At 36.5% G+C, this 18,104-nt stretch overlaps 1 protein-coding gene across 1 annotated transcript in view; it reads left to right on the top strand.

The window, feature by feature from the left end:
- Positions 1–18,104, top strand: part of PUDP (pseudouridine 5'-phosphatase) — a 77,114-nt gene that overhangs the window by 1,169 nt on the left and 57,841 nt on the right. The gene's annotated exons all lie outside the window — the stretch shown is intronic.

The raw sequence follows: 18,104 nt of genomic DNA on the forward strand, positions 1-18,104 counted from the left end.
ATGTGAATTGGTTTTTGGAATAGTCTGTGTGGATAATCGCACAGGAAGCAGCTTTGGATGTGGGTGAATTCTTAAGAAGTGTGAACTTGAAGCATGCACCTTCCTTCTGCAAAACCCGAATTGCTGCAGTTTCTGGAAAGGCTGCTGTGAAGTCTAATGAGTTACTCTGTTTCCAAGAAACAAGCGCTTTTCCCTCCTTCACGCCCTAACAGGTGAAGGCAATTCAGTTATCTTGGTTTAAAACAAAAATGACGTTGCTCACACTATCACGAATAGTTTTAAGCATTTTAGAGCCTTTGGTTTCTGTTTGTTTCATCTTCACTCTCAATATGCTATGCAAAATAGTGATTAAGTGAGTTATTTCATTTTCAGTTTCACCACCGCAGTCTCAGATAGCCTGGGGTTATGGTTTGTTGTTTGTTTGGTTTTTTTTTTAAATCCAGAACCAATTACTTTAATTTCATTCTTATTTAGAAGTTTCAGGAAAGCTTTTTTAGTTACTACTGCTTTTTAGCATAGTTTGAAAATCTGCTTTGCACAGAGTACTCACCTGAGCAGGACAGTCTGGGTAAGCAAAATAAATATTTAGGCATTAATATGGATATGTAAGATTTCTGTATCAGTTTTAAGTGAATTTATTATGCACAGGTATTTACAGGATAGGTGCTTTAGCTTTGGGCAGTATTCTAGGAACTAAAGACATTTTTTCTCACATGCTGTCCTGTCTATATTTAGAAATTGCCTTTCTGTAACATCCCAAACAGGCAAAACCAACACAAAACTGAGGTTCTGAGTCACGTTTAGGTCTCCAAACTCCTGGGGTTCATACAGTGAAGAAGCATTAAAAATACTCCAGATCATGAACTGTACCTCATACCGGGAAAGTAATTATAAAGTATCCATAATTCTTGGGCCTAAGTTTGCCAAGATTGAGACACTCAAGGTATAAACCAACACCTTGCTGTTATTAAATTTATCTGTTGTAAAGTACAGCTCCAGAGAAATACTTTGTCACTTTCTGGATTCAAATAAAATAGCAGACATAAATTATGGCATTTTGTGTGCTTATATGTAACATATACTTGATGAAGAGTTTATGCATGCTGGTATAATTTATTTTTATCCCTGTATATGAGGCATCCTTTGCACTGATAAATATTTGTTGTGTTGTGTTTCCATTCCTCTAGTTACTGTTATGCTACAAAGTGGAAGTGATTTCTTCTATTTAAAAAAGTTGCATAGCAAGAATGTATTGTATTTCAGTAATCTTTCAGCTGTGATGAAAGCCATAATTATGTATAAAATTAAACTGAACATACTCTTAAGTGTCTTCCAGTACAGAGGCATAAAAGGGACACCACCTTGATGATTTTCGTAACGTACACTTCCTCTCAGAGGACTTGTAGTATGTTTCAGCCTCTAAATACTTTGAGTTCTGTCACAACTTTAACATAATTTTTGGTAAGCCTGTTTGTTTTATGATGAGTTGTGGCCCTTAGGAGGCAAAAAGGCAGTCAGAAACATTCCTAAATGTTTCAATAAATTTCAATAAACATTCCGAAATGTTTCAATAAATTTGGAATAATTTGGGGGAAGGAATGAAATAAGGGACATACAGGTTAGATGCTTTCTGCCCAACATGTCTGCTGTAAATCTTTTGAATGAGACAAATGGTTATATTAATGTAAACCTACATGAGAAATAAGATCCTTATCTTTAATTCTCTTATGACATTTTTAATGTGTCACATTGTGCTTATCGAAGACGATAAAATGAATAACATACATATTTCTACAAGCTCTAGAAATCTTCATAAAATGACTTCATTTGAAAGAGCACAAACAAAATTTTTGGTATTGGATTGGATAACTACACTCTTTAACTTTTTAAAGTACCTCCATAGCTGGTTGCATTTTTCAGAATCTGAAGCTTTAGGTATTGCAATAGTTTTCACAATGAGGTAGCGTGTGAAAATGTATGTGACTGGTTTTGGAAGTTTTCATCTAAACCTTGCTGATTTTATAGAACAAGTATTAATTGATATATAAATGATGAAAAATTGAACATTAAATTGATCTAATGTAGTGTGCCGTGAACTTGCTTTCTGTAGCTTGCATATTTGCTTCTTATTAAAGAAGATAGGATATCTTCTGATAGGAAGATTTGCAAAATATGTGTGAATACTTCATAACTGTGAGTGTAAAATCCTTAAATGAGGTTTCAGGCACTTACAAGGTTCTTGACTTTGGAAACAATCCAAGTATTACCCTATACAACCTGCATCCATATGCTTTAGTGGCTAACACTAGGCTATGTGAAAGTGCTGTTGAGTCTGATCTTCTGTGACTTTATCTCCCTCATCTCTTTAACATAATTGAGACTGATTAAGTTGTCCTTGAGTCCCACCTTGATATATCAGCTTACCTTCAACAGGGAAGTTCTTGCCCCTGAACTGCCAGTGGAAGTACTTCATCCCTTTCATTTGGAGTCCTTCTGTATCATTATTTGAAGCGTTCTCTAACTCCCTCTTTTCAGCACTTATAATCAATGCAGTTCATCCTTCTTCTGGAGTTTTCTCCTTTTGGATGAACTTCTCTTTCTCTTTGAGCTGTTGGATGAAATCTTAGGGTTTTTTGTCTGTCGTTCCACTTTCCAGGAAATTAGCACACTGGAAAATAGTGCTCTCATTTAGTAAGTGAAATATGTGAACAGCACCTCTAGACAGCTTGTTATTTAATAGGTAAAATTAATCGTCGGACTTTTTTTTGTAGGAAACTCCAGCTATAATAGAAAAAACAGCCTTTGTGCTAGTGTATTACAGTTACATCCTGTTTTATTATACATATGCACCAAGATTTAGTTAACGTAGTTTATAAGTGGTGCTCACTTCACTGTGTAGTATAAATCAGAGAAAAAGGAATAAATAAATTTTAATTTTTGGTGTACTGCTGTACTTTTAAAATTTATTTATTTATTTTAAAATCCAGCAATAATGTGGTGTTAAATTTCTACTTGTTTTCCTACAACAAATCCTAACAATAAATGCTCAGAACTTGTACAGTAGATTGCTTTTTCTTAAAATGCTTTAGTCTTTTCCTATAGAAGACTACTGTCCTAACCGCTAGTATGTAGTATAATTAAAACTATTAAACCTACTTATGTGTGTGCTTATCTGACACACACAGTACAGGGTTAGCTGGCTAAAATAAAAAAAACAGAACAGAAGCTAGAGATCTTTGATACCTAAATAAATAATTTTGTTATAGTTGTACTGTTTAATATCCGATCTTGGCATTTTAGCATATTGTAAAAACATACAAACCTACACTCAAGATACAGAAGGAAAAATCTATTAATTTGTACAAAATACACAACTAGAGTAATTCCCCCTAGGATCAATCTTCTCAACTTAGTGCATCGGTTGTATTTTAAGCTATGACAAGTGGTTTTGTTATGTAATTGTAGCCAATAGCTACCCCAGCACCAGAACACAAATAGGATTGAATGTTGCCTTTATTGATCTGTTCCTGAACTTGTAGAGGGCTGAAAATATTTTAAATTAGAAATTATATTCTGTACAAGCTGCATGTATAATAATAACCTTTCCTAACTGACAAGTGAACTTAGGGAAACTGCTGCAAAGATAAGATATTTCTTAACATTGTGCTTAAAGCTCAACTAAAGCTAAGTTAACATGCGGAGAACATGACATTTTTTTATAGAAAGTTTAGTCATGTATTTATTTTTGTTTAAATTTTCGTTAGGAGTAGTGACGGTTTTATGTAAATTATTATTCTTGCCGATGTCCCTTAGTGTTGTGAAACAGCATCTTTACATAAGATAAGTCAGCATATTCAAGTAGATGTAAAAGAGAGATCGTTTCTAAAGCAGCTTAGTTTTGCAAGATACCTTCGCCATAACTCAAAGTCATGTTGGGCTGTACAGGCACAGGTACGCCAGTTTATTCTGACCATTTGCAGAGGGGCGAGAAGTAGTTTAGGCAACTGGGATCAGAAGTTGCTGCTTTTGCAGCTGCTGTCTCCTTTGTGCGGAGAAGACTGCTGGTTCTTGTGTGGCACTTCTAAGCAACTCCAGCATGGCTAGTCATACAGGTAATCTCTGGTCTGTACTATAGAAGAAATTAACTTGCGGTTAAATTCATTGCAGTGTTGTGAAAAGAGTTTTGGCATGTTTTCTTTCTCCCCAGTGTTACCTACCCATTGTCACAAGGTCAGAAGTAAAAAATGTACTCTTACTTTCATTTCATTGCACAAGTTGCCTAGGAGATTGCTGTTACAAGAAAACTGGTAAGAGTTCTATGCTGGAGTTTGCTTATGTGCATGCTGTCTTTTATTTTACAGCATGAATGGGAGGTTAAAACAGCTTCCTATTTCTTCTGCATCAGAGCAAATAGCACCAATTCAACTAAACATCAGTTCGCTCTAGATTGTCCTCTATTATGGCTTAAGTGCAGGAATTAATCTTCTTAGGCTATAAACTGGCAATCTTGTAAACCTATTTTCTGCTTCTAGGTAGTGGAAACTTACTTTCTTGTCAGTCTCCATTTCCATCTGGTTTTGGAGAACGAAGAAGGAAACAAAAATGCTGTCTTGCGCCTGTGTTCTGTACTTGTATGTTGTTGCAAAAACAAACAGATTAAGGATATTATTAGATTAAAATACCTCATAGATGCTTCATGAGCAAATTTTGGAGATAAGTAAAAAAGCTCCTCATTAAGAATTAACTAATGATAAACAGGATAAATAAGATTTGTCATATGCTTGAACGCTAACGTTTTAATTTAACAGCAAGGAAAATTTTGGCAAGGACATAACAAACGTACTAACCTAGAGTCTAACTTGTAATATTCCCATGATTGATTTGCAAATTGTCCGCATGGTTGCCTGTTGTTTGTGGTTAGAATAATCCAGAATTGGAGCTTAGTTCAGCATCTGCAGAATAGGTTTTTTTTCATTTCTGTAATGGCTACCACATTTCAAAATGTCATGGGCAGCATTAGCAATGATCTTTTATTCTCCCTGGGGAATTACAGAGGAATGCTCCCAAGCTGAAAGATCCATGATTTGATTTTAATATTGCACATAAATTACAAACAAATGCAATGCATTTTTGGTGCTTATTTATTTATTTATTAGTTGCACCAGACCCACAGCATTTGGTTTTAAAAGAAAAAAAAAAAGCTGCTAAATAAATGAATCCCAAGAGATTTCAATTTTCCACTGTTATTAACGTGGCTTTTGTTTTCTGGCTATTACACACATTCAGCTGTATAAAGGGCCTTTAGCAAGTGGAGAGATATGTTTCGGAGGTGCTGGGAGTGTAAAGGTTTTGTTTAGTGATTTTAAAGATGCACACAGCAGTTTGACCATTTGTAAAAATTAGTCTCTTTCTGTGCCTAAATGCAGATTTTCGATCTGTTTGTAGATGATAAGGTTTTATATTTGTTGGCTACGTACACTGTTTTGTGTATGAAGTTCACATTATTTTGCTTTGAATGTAAATAATAAGATGTCATAAATGGAACAGAATTTCACACAAAGAAAAGGTGCATAGAGTTTTCCCTTATAATAACACTATTTCCAGCTGCTGCATTCCAATTTTCTTTTTACTTAAGAAGAAAAACAACATTAACAACCCTGGCTTTATTATTCTGCATACTGGCAGTAGTTAATACGGTATGCCATTTTGGGCCCAACTATGCAGCTCTTGTTCTGAGTAGTTGTAATTCATTCATGTAGCCTTGTTGTGAGTTGGCTAATTGAACTCTTGAGAGTGGAATTTTTAAGACCACTGTAATTTGTCTGGGTAGGACAGTTTACCAGCAAAATTCTGCTCTGTGAGTTCTGCTGGTACGTTTTCTCCGAGAAACAATCTTATTCTTGAATACTGATGTTTATACTTCTAACGTTGGGGGGGAGGGGTGTTGATTGTTGTTATTTTTAACTATTTATTTATTTATTTATTTTATTGGAAACAGACCTTGGTGGTGATGATAATTTTCACAATATGATCATTGCTCTTTTAAAGACCAGGAACTATGTTAACTAGCAACACAAAAGCAGTTAAGCTAAATATTTTCTCCCTTCAAACTTGATATCTATTGCTTTCATTATGGACAACCAATTTTCTTTTGCACAATGTAGAGACTGCTAGTGATTGTTGCTGCTTCTGGTATGTGTTACGGTACCTCTCTGTATTGATCCTCATTTCTGTCACAAGACTACTGAGAAGTATTTAACCAGGATCTTTTTTGTATCTTATAATGGTTCTGACAGAGACTCCTGACCTTGATTTATCCTTTTCCTCCCCCTTAATAATAATAATAAAATCGGTGTTCTGACCCAAAGTTCATTGAAGTACTGCCAACGTTTATCAAGACTTTTATTTATCTCGCTTTTGACTTTCTTTCCTTCAATAACCAATAAGGAATGCTTGTCTCTGTTCCTTATGGCTCTTTCTTTGATGGTTGACAATTTTTTTATTTTTTTTTGGGGGGGGGGGCAACATTTTGCTTCTTGTAGGGCTGCACACCTATTGACAGTATCAGTGGTTGCTGTCTCTATGTATGCTTTCTGTTCTTGTGCAGCTTTTAATAATTTTTAATTCCTCTTACAATAAATACAATTTTCTGTAGTAGTTTGGCAATAAATCTGATGCTGTAATTTGGAAAAACTTGCATCTAAGTGGACACTGCTCTTTCCCAAGTATGGTTTTGCTGTTATATATAATAGCTGGTTTCTTTTTAAAATGTATTCTTTCTTTTCTTCCTCCTTCCCTTTTGAGGTATATGAAGTATTTTTGTAAAAGTCATCAATAAGTCCTGTTTCTAGTAGACTGTCTCTGATGAAACAGGTTTAATTCCAGTTTTTTAAATCTTTCCTTTGGGCATCAGTTAGGTATCAGCACTCCATATATTACTTTTTCTCTCTGATGTTATTTTTGTCCTCTGCTGTGCCGGTGTGTGGTTCTTTTGGGCAGGTCTCATGTTCAGTTTGTCTCAGGATAATGCAAGACAACTGAGAGGAAAGCCCAGTTTATTATTTGTCAGCCCAGTCTTTCTATCTAATATCCATAGGAATTTACTCATGACCTTTGCCATTGTATAATATGTACTGCGTTCTACAGTGTCTCATTCTCCCAGCTCATTAATACATGTTCTCTGACCTGGTGTAATAGTTCCAGCAGCCCCTGTGTAACCTTCACTCTCTGAAGGATAGATACGTGCTAGTCCTTTGCGCAGTCCTGTGCTTGTGGGTGCTGAACTGATTGGGTTTGCTGCCAAACAGCTCAGCCCTCTTGTTCACTCATGGGCATTGATTGTCTGCTGTGCATAAATATTAGTTCACTCAGGTTCTCTTTCACAGTGTTGCCATATACTGCAAATTGCCTGCTCGCATTAGGGCATCTTTTTGAATGTTATGTCTTTAAAATCATGTTCTGCTTTAATTGGTCCGTTTGGGTGTAATGTAAACTGCCACAGAGTACATATTCAAACAAATAGACCTTTATTTGATTACTGACCAGTCATGAGAGGAAGTCTTTGTTAGATTGGGGTGTTTTAGGAGTTTGACGCTGGTACTGTTCATTTGGGAACATTTCTAAGGAAGAGGAGAAAATGTGCACTAATACTGAAAGAAGAATGGAAAGAAAGATAATGTGTGTTTAATGAAAAGATTGGGATTATAGTGTACCAGAAGGGCTGAAGTGGGAGAAATTAATGGGTTAAAGGTGGAGCAGGAGTACACTGAGACATAATTCCATTTGAATAAATTGTTCTATGATAAAGATTTTTTTTGTTGTTTTTGTAATTTACATACAGAAACCTCCTTTGAACTGTCTCTTCAGGCCAAAAGAGTAGACCCATGTATGTCTGTAAAGTGACATAACCTTGGGTAGTGTCATCGTTCTGCTACAAGACCATTACTGCAAAAAATTACACCGTGTGAAATGGTGAATCTTTTTATGCTAGGACTGAATCCTCTCTGTAGCATTATATTATTATTGGACTAACAAAACATTCTTTGCTTTGTGGCTCAGGGGAGATGGAGCCACAAAGAGCATATCACAATGCAATAAATTTCTAGTCTTTAAAAATTAAAAACAGTGTTTCATGGGGAACATATCTCAGGAAAATGAAAATATTTGGGCCACTAAAGTATTGTAGTATATCTAATTGCTACTCCGCTGCCTAATAACTTGCATTGTTATTATTGTTGTAGATCATATTTTTATGATATTTATCATTCTCCCATTTTTAATTTGAACGTCTTCATTTTCCATGAATGAAGACATCTAAGAGTAAAGAGCAAGAAGTAGTATTGCTATTCTGGTTTTGTATATTCTAGAACTTTAAACTTTTTATGTGGCAGTTGATTGCAAATTGTACAGTATTGTAAAAATTAGTTTCTGAAAATGTCTAACTCACTGCTGACTTTGCATAGGTTACTGTTATCATGGTTTTGCCTTTTTCAAAAAGGAAGTGAACTATTCCCCTTCCCTCTTTTGGAACTTGTTGCAGAGGGCAGGTAATTAGCGTGTGCACTTGGAAACACTGTAGAATAACAAGATAAAATTTAAGTTCTAGGTTCTAAGGGTTAAGTTAAAAAAAAAGTTCTGTGTCTTCATACCACTTGTTATACTAATGCCAGTCCTACCATTTATTTTTTTTTAAATTTAAAAAACCTTGAGCTCTCTCTTACAGATTAAAAAAAAAAAAGGTTTTGGTTTCACCTGCTGATTGTATTCAACATTTTAAAGAATTTTTGACATGTTTTTTAGCTGCCTATTACTTGAGTCTTCATGCCTTTAGAAACAGCTGCATGTCCTAGAAACCTCACACTATACCACTGCAAAATTTCTGGGTAGCTGTGATCTGTCGTACACAACCTTCCCTGTCCAGGCTGGTCCCTGAACTGCCCTGAGGGGAGAGCTTTCTGGAGTCTGTTGTAGCACCATTACTGCTGTCCAGACCATTGTTTTCCTATGGAAAGCAGGATGGTGGAGAGAGGAGGCAGTCTACACGTATGTTGGGGCAAGATTTGAAATAACATATGGCCTAAGTGCTTCTAGGTTCTGAGGTTTAGAAATAGCCTATGATTTCCAAAATGTATACATTGGACCTACAGAAGTAACTGTACTTTTTAATGGCAGTGGTAACAACATGTAAGAGTTTATCCCAATACTTATGCGTATATGCAAATATACTTTGTCTAGCAGTCTTCATGTGGCATCTTGGTCTCTGAGAAAACTTCTGAATTTTGGTGGCATTTTGGGAAGTGTCATAGCATTAGGAATTTTCTTCTTTTATGTTTATTGTTAAGGTTTTTCTAATAGTATGCTCTAAATTCTGCAGTTACCATTCCTTGGATATATTATGTTAGTATTTCTTTTATCTCAAATATATTTCATAAATAGAAGAAAGTCTGTGAAGTGTTCATCATAGTATTAGGCTTTCTGTATATGCTAATTTTTTTTTCTAGGTATCTGTTTGTTTTACAGATGTCAGAATCTTTCAAATAATAATGTTCCACTTTGGAAATTTCCAGTGCTCTACAAAACCCTACAATTCCTGGATAAAGCTTTAGAGATACAGGAGATGTCTTTTCGTGTGTGCATATGTATGCAAAGGAGAGGATTTCTCCCATTTAAAATAACTGTTAAGATAATGGGCGGCTTTTCAGTAACTCTGAAGTTGTCAAAGGAAAATGCCTTAAAAATATGTCAAAATTTTCTTGAAGAAGTCTCTTTGCATAACGGAGAGTTAACAATAAATCTAGATTATATGGTTTATGAGTTAACTAGGCCTTGTTTTTCCCTAATCAAAGCTCTTGGGTTCAAGAATTGGCATTTTGGGATCTGTAGCTGGTACCTGTCTGCATTATACTGGTTAAAGCTACTCTCTGCATACATCTTTCTATGTTTGCCCCCGCCTCTCCCCCAGACAATAATACAAGATGATTAAATGGCGTGTTAGCGTTTTTCTCTCCTCATTGCCCTAGTTAATGGAGAAATGGCTATATATTCTTAGAAATTTCTACTAAGAGAGGAAAAAGAAAAGCCATATTCTAAGATTTATAGCAAAACCATGGAAGTTATTCCCTGCTTCATCCATTCCTTTTTCTAATGCTGTAGTTCAACATGGAACAGATTCATGTTTTCTTTTTCTTCCTTCTGTTATAATTGCAGCTTTCAGGGGACTAAAACAAATATTCGTGTTTGACCCAAACGTTTCTGTATTTGTATATAAAGAAATGGAAGGCAGGATACTTTTTATCCTCTGTGTACTCTTCAGTAGATATTTAGTTTATCTTTCCCTTCATAGTATCTTGCATACTGAAATTGTGAGCTTCAGTTCTCTACTTTATATTCTAATTGTTTGTACAAGAAATTACATTTCATTGATGTTCTAACATTATTCCTATGTGTATCTCAAAAGATTTAGAATACGAAAAATACTTCCAGTACCCATTTATTCTTTCTGGGTTGGATCCTACACTTACCTTTCTTCTCTTGTGCTATTTTTTAAAGTAGTCTTCTTGTGCTGTGAATTAAAAACAGACTTGCTTATAAAAAAAAAATACTTTAAGTCTAGGCCCAACTGAGATTTGATCTGATTTTCCTAGAAATTGTTCTCACTAAAGTCTTGAAATCCTCATCTTATCTGAGTCTTCTTGACTTGGCAGCTGATTTGATAGTGCTTATCAATAACTTTTCCCCAAAACCTTGTTCTTTCATGCCATTCTTTTTTTAGACATGAGCACAGCATGTAAATAAGTCGTTCAGAAAGATTATATGTGTACTCATGAGTGGTTACAAGGTGCCCAATACATAGGTGTTGTATCATATCAGAGGTGTAATAAGGTGTACCTTACAGATATTGCTCTGTTCTTGGAGAGAAGTAAAGGAGTAGACACAGATGTTAGAACATTTTACAGTTCTGTTGAAATAACAGTACCTACTCCTTTCCTCCAAGCTACAAAAGTTTTTATCGATAATATAGACCCAGAAGCATAAATCAAATATTCAACAAAATAGTTTACAAAGATCAATGATTACAGGTGTTATGTAACTGTACTTAATGGTAGTCTAAGTTTGAAAAATGTATTACCCACTTGAATTGTCTATAATGGAGCCTTTGAGACAATTATAGAGTACCAAGGAAATTATTTTTTTCACAGAGTGATGATTATGCATTTTAATGGCTTCAGTACTGACAATGTAGATGCTTCCCATTTCCAATTCAAGACCTACTTAAGCTCCTCTGACAGTCCATGGGAGGGAGTTAAATTCTCAAGAGACATGCTAGATTTTCTATAATTAATAATAAGGTGGAGGGTACTGTCAGAAGAAATCCCTTCCCTGAAGAAAACAGCTTTAATTCTTGTATAATTTCATTTTATTTATTTGTTACCAGCGAAGTTTTAAAGCTCTAGAAAATACAAGTTCATAACAGAAGTGATGACAGGCCGACAGCCCTGTAGCAATACCACCATGAACCGTGTCAACCTAACAGAAGGAAAAAACCTCCAACTTCTTCACTTATGACAAGCTCAGTGACTTAAGTTGCCCTTTGCATTTTAGAGGGTAGACTGCAGACATGTTCAACAGTGTTCAGCTCTGTTTTCTTTGATTGAAACATTTCATACAATTGTATTCTTATGTTAATAGTTAGATTTGCACTTCAGACAACAGAAAAAAATGAAAGGCTCTTCAGCTTGTTGATGGAATATCAGATTTGCATTTTTGTGCAAAATTTTCCATCTCTGTGAAAACTACTGTCCAGGGGCTATTAGAAAGATGTGGCCTATGGTGCATTTGCCTCTTTTCAAAAGAGAAAGACTTTTGGTGACCAGCTGTTTTATTATTATTGCAACTTGTATACCTTCTAATTCTTTTTTCCCTATATTTAGACAACATGTAAGTTACCCTGTTTAACTGGATATACAGCTTTAGCTATATGCCTAGGATGTGGTAGTTCTTCTAACAGTTTCAAAACACAAGGGTTAAAAGGTATAGCCTTAGAACTTCATCTTTTTGTCTAAAAGTCATTTAAGTTCAAGTGGCTCAGTTCAGTGTATTCAGTAAATGAAGCAGACACTTTATTTTGCTGATCGTAAGCTCAATCTTAGATCAAGCAAAAGGAAATTAACAGAATGGGGTCAGGGAAGCTATTTATTGAACAGCGTCTGTTACAAATGGTATTTGTCAGACTTATTTCATATTCAGGTGTTAGTTACTTCTACTTCATTCTAGATTTTGTGTGTCAGATCTGTTTGGATATTGCTGAATATGGCTGTTCATAATCATTTTCATAGTAACTATATATAGTTGCATAAGTGATGCTTATGTTAATGGTTTCTAGCTATTATTTTTGCCACAACTTGTCAGGTGTTAATCAGAGACACTAATTTTTTTCCTAATTTCCTTCAACTTCTCACCCCTTTCTAACGATGAAGCAATGCACCTTCAAAAACAATTTTCCCATTTACAAGCAGAATGAGAGCAAACTGTTGCTGTGGAGCAAAGAAATTTTTGTTATAAATCTAATTCTGGGTTAGTTACTGTGGAATTAGAAATGCTTGCCTTATCTAACATATTTATATTCAGAAACTGTGAGCTTGATTTTCTTGCTTGTATCATTGTGACTTACTTGATTTCAGTAGATTAGTACCTAATTCTGAGTAGTGAGAGAAAGGCTACTGGATTTTTTTTTTTCCCTTTAGTTTTTGGTTGGAGGGAAGGAAGTTGGAGCTGTTTCTGGAAAAAAAGTAAAAACCCTCCTCTTATGTGCTTATTGAGCATATACTTTGCCAGCCTGTCTTTTGCAAACGCTGTTGCAGCAGAACTAAGCACGCCCCAGTGAAGTAACTCCTGCGTCAGGCTTATTAAATTCCAGCCGCAGGAGAGTGAAGCTGCTTTAGTCTCAGGATATAAACTTTGACCTCAGCTTGCAGAACTGAGGTAGAAGGGAAGAAAGATTGAGTGAAAGTGGAATGAATTCTAGTTCGGTTCACAATATCTGTTTTTGTTTTTAGCCCATTAATCATACAGAAGAATGAAATGACGGACTAAAGTTTCTTGCACTCTTTGAGTCTCTGAACACATATTTTTTTTATTTCATTTAGTAGGATACACAGCAGTGTTTCTTGTAACTCTAAGCTGTCATGCTCAAAACAAAGCCATAACATAACATTTCCATTATGCCAGAACCACTCTCCAGCAAAATAAGATTCAGCCTCTCCCCTTTGAGAGAGCTGAAAATATAACCTTAATAGCTGCCATCAGAGAGTCTACTTCCAACTGTTTCTTCTGTAGTCCTCATGTGAATTAGGTTCACTGATGTGTTAGTGAGATTCTCTGTCTGAACCTTTTTGTAATCACTGTATTCTTCCAGGATTGTAGTGTGGATAAGTTTTATGTCTTTTTATACAACATCCCTGGTACTGTTTTGTTATTTTTCCCCTGTTTTAAACAAGAGATAGTTGAGTTTAGATTGATTTTGCTGTTTGAAGACCTTATGCTAGTTTAGAATTGTCATAATGTGCTAAAATAATACTAGGTCAGTTTGATCCAAGTGCAGGACTTAAGAGGCGGATCTGTTCTCAGTCACCTCCTTTCTGCTAGGGAATGCCACTCTTAGAAAAGCTTTAAAAGCTGAAATATTTTACTTGAAAGTTGGGACTGGGTCCAGTACATCCGCCTTTAGGTACCTGACATGCGTGAAATTTTTAAGTGTTCTCTATAGCAATTCTACTAAAATAAAATTATTTTTGTGTACAGTGAAGAGATGATGCTTTTTTTTCCAGGTGGGAGGTCCCTGGGATGGTTTCAAGCTGAGGTGGTTTGAAACCCTTTCACAGGTATTTTGCATCAAATGTTTAATTTTGAAATGTCTCCTCCACGTCTTACAGGAACTGTAGTTGATGCCTCGTATTTGCATTTGTTTTTCAGACTTCCTAATCGGTCTGCATCTGCTATATTAAGTAGAGACTTTGTATGATGGGAGGTAGAGTTCTCGGGCAGATCACACAACTTTGTACAACAATTTTCGCAACAGAAGCCTAGCTCAAAATACACTGGTAAGATTTTCCAGTTAATAAGGGCTATCATGTTCTCTATTTTTAGTGTGATTGTATATGCTAGTATTACTAGGTAGACTACATCTTCTATGCAGAGAGGCCAAAGATTTTCAGCAAAATTTCAAGTATGTACTGGTAGGAAAACTACACAGCTCTTCAGCAGCAGGACTAAGAATTAGTATGTAAATACTCATGAAGAAAATAAAAGGAATCCTATTAACAACTGTTATTGCATACTGAACTCTGTAAGTGGCAGTTTATTGGAGAATATTAATGTAAAGATCTAGTACTAATACAGTCCAACTGCAGTTGAGTAGCAGACTGGCTTCATTTCCTGGGAATAGGAAAAGTTCCTCTTGCCATAGAAGGTGTCCTCAGCACACAGCATCTGTTCAGGTGCTAGAGTGCCAATGGTGTTTGAACTCAGAAACACAAAAGCATCGCGGGTTGGATGGTGCTTTGAGCAACCTGATCTAGTGAAAGATGTCCCTGCATGGGGCAGGGGAGCTGGACTAGATGACCTTTAAGGGTCCCTTCCAACCCAAACCATTCTATGGTTTAGGTACCTATCTCTCAGTGGGTTCAATGGGGCTTAGTTAAAAGCTTCTGTGGCCAAATAAAAGTTTTTATTTCACCATGCCAATTATAAGCAAGCTGATCATAGTCTAAAACAAATTACAGTCTTCCAGTAGTTCTGTGTTTCTACCCATGGTGTTAAGAAACAAGATGATCTCGTGTACTGTCAGTCCTGATAGTTGACTGACTTTGAGTGGTGCTCCTCTGGGCTGCAGGCTATATTTGACCTAGGAGTCAGTTAGGATCTGCCTCTGGCTTACTGCCGAGTGTGGAGGTAGGACAACTCTTGCTGTCACCACATCAGGTTTTTCAGTGCTCTGTGAGAATAGCCTTCTGCTCGGATCCTCAGCCCCAGGTGGGAGGCGAGGGCTGTGGTCATGCAGCTTCAGAGAGGTCTGTGGCTCACCTGGGTAGAAGTCGACACTTACGTGGTGTTGGAAGTCCCTTAAATTAGTATCTATACCATGGTTTTGAGGTTTCATCTACAGTTTTCAAACAAACAGTGATTACTGCTCATAAAACAGTTTTCAGTTTGCTGTACCACACTTGCCTCATGAATCTCAAAGGTCTGATTCTTTTTTGTATTTTAGATTCTAGTTAAGATTAGGAGTTCTTGGTATACGACTATTAAAGAGATCCTGTGATCAGGTCTTGCAGTATTTCTGAGAGTTTCCTCTTGACTGTAGGTGGTCAGCCATGATGAAATGTCCTCTCTCTTGGAAAATCAAGCGCATTGGTGATGTTTGGGTTTCTCCTCTTAGTTTTACCACCACAGAGAAATTACTCCATCAGCAGATTTACTTAAAAAATTTTAGACGCTCTCGAGTGGACGGAAGAGATCTGTAGTTCTTTACACTTCCTTTGTGGTAGTATGTTTGACACATTGCTGCAATTAAGTTTAGAACGTTGTCCAAGGCCACACTGGAAAAAGAATGTTTTTCTTTTCTATTAAATTCACTCTGTCTTTTGAAGTGTTTCCACTGTTCAGGAAAATGACTTTTTGGACAGTATTACAGAAAGTGATTTAGAAACATGTAACATGGAAAGTCAAACAACTTGAATTCACAACTCGCCTAAGTCTTTACATATATGTAGTCTCCTGGGCAAGCAAAAGCTTTCTGAGAAAAGGGAAATCGGTATTAGAAGAGAACTGTGGCACGCTGAAGAGAATTTTCTCTTTGGTCTTACTTTGTTTGGGTTTTTTGAGGGAGGAATAAAGTTTTCTGACTCTTTTTTTCCCTTCCCTTGACTATTCTTTTTTCTGTTGTTGCTGTTTCAGGTTGTGGGTTAAACAGAACAGCTCTGGGATGTCTGTTCAGGGATGGTTATGTTTCTTATAGCTTTTCCTGGAGAAAGTATATCTTAATTAAGAAGGTATATTTGGTTGTTCTTCTGCTGACTTTGATAACATAGTGACCCTTTTGATTTCATCTACCTTGTTTGGTAGTTTTATCCAAGTGCCTTGGAACATCTCATTTCAAAACAACTTCTTAAACCCTGTTTTGCATTCCTCAGGTCAGTGAACTGCTACCATGCGTTGTCAGCAATGTATTGAGAAGAAGAGTTACCCCCTTGGTGAAAGGCTAACTTCCTTGTGAACATGCTATAAGCTGTTCTGCCCAGAGCTAGTAACTGCTCCCCTGGATGAGAACAGTCCTTGTGTAATACTGTTGCCTTCTTATAGTAGCTTATATGCTAATGGCAGTGTAACTGTTACCTGACTTGGGCATATGCATGACATATGCATGACATATGCATTTTAAGAAGCTACATCTCTGTTAGCCATAGGTTTCAGCCCAACAAGTGGGATTGTGCAGGCACCATATCAACTGCTGTTTGCATAGTTCTGTTTTTAATGGTTAAGGGCCTGCATGAATGCCTAAGAAAGTATATCAGGCAGTTTCTGTGAATCAACAGCTTTTCTATTTTTAAACTAATGAGATGCTGTCACACAGTTGATGTTTAATAAGTACAGTTTTAGAGTGTTTTGAATTAAGTCATATATATTACCTGCTCTTTCAAAGTTGGGTTCCCTCATGCTCTGGAATTGAAATACAGATTTTGCTTTACTTTTTTACGTGCTGTTTTGTATTGGTGGTGGAGTATTGGTTTACAGCTCCGCATCAGAAGAGTGTTTGCATGGTTTATTCGTGAACTGTTTCCTTCACTTCCCTGTGGCATTAAAAAGAAGATCAGGTGCATATGTGAATACAAGATAGCATTAAGATATGTCTGCTGTATTAATGTAAACTAAAAACCTTTTGAATTTGTTTAGAAGCTTCTTCCCCTCCCCATAGAAGTAAAATGTTTCTTTGCATATGTTGTGGTTTAAACCCAGTTGGCAGCTAAGCACCGCACAGTTGCTTGCTCACTCTCCCCCCACCCTGGTGGGATGGGGGAGAGAACTGGAAAAAAAAATAAGTAAACTTCACGGGTTGAGATAAAGACAGTTTAATAGGACAGCACAGGAAGGAAAAAAACACTAATAATAATAAAAGAATGTACAAAACAAGTGATGCACAATGCAGTTGTTCACCATCCGCTGACCGATGCCCAGCCCGTTCCTGAGCAGCGATCGCTGCCCCCCCACCAACTCCTCCCAGCTTATATGCTGAGCATGACGCCGTATGGTATGGCACAGCCCTGTGGCCAGTCGGGGTCAGCTGTCCTGGCTGTGCCCCCTCCCAGCTTCTCGTGCACCTGGCAGGGCATGAGAAGCTGAAAAGTCCTTGACTGGTGTAAGCACTGCTCAGCAACAACTAAACCACCAGTGTGTTATCTACATTATTCTCATGCTAAATCCAAAACACAGCACTATAGCAGCTACTAGGAAGAAGATTAACTCTATCCCAGCCAAAACCAGGACAGCATATAAAATGAGAAATTGGCTTCCTCTGTAGCTGCCATTGAAGAATTCTCCGAGTAATGTAAGCCCAGAGGGGCAAATATGTGATACTCATTTGGGAACAGTTCTATGCAGCTATTATTTTTTGGGGCACCAAACTTACTTTCTTTTCAAGCCTGTTAGCAATAACTTGAATTCATGGTAGGATGTCTCATATCAGAGAAGGGCAAACAGACTGATAGCACTTTGAATGAGTTAGCCAGTGGCAGTGTGTTTCTCTGGACTTAGTGCAGTAATCACCGTGTAGCATATTTGTATATCTTGGAGTGTACTTATATTAATAATCTAGTACACCAAAAAAAGAGTAGATTTGCAAAAATTAAAGCTCCAGAATAGACCTCTACCTGCACCCTACTAAAATGAATAATGGATCGTTTCAGTGAATTTTTCTAAGTGCTAATCAAAAATATAATGATTTGCAAATCATTACTCAATTAAATTGGAAGCAGTAATTTTAATTTTCAGCAATTATAGTCATTATTTTTTCTTTATCTTTGGAAGTTATGGTTTATCAATCACGTAAA

Source organism: Nipponia nippon, unplaced genomic scaffold, assembly GCF_047370975.1.
Source record: "Nipponia nippon isolate SJK-2023a ecotype South Korea unplaced genomic scaffold, ASM4737097v1 scaffold_2, whole genome shotgun sequence".
NCBI lineage: Eukaryota > Metazoa > Chordata > Aves > Pelecaniformes > Threskiornithidae > Nipponia > Nipponia nippon.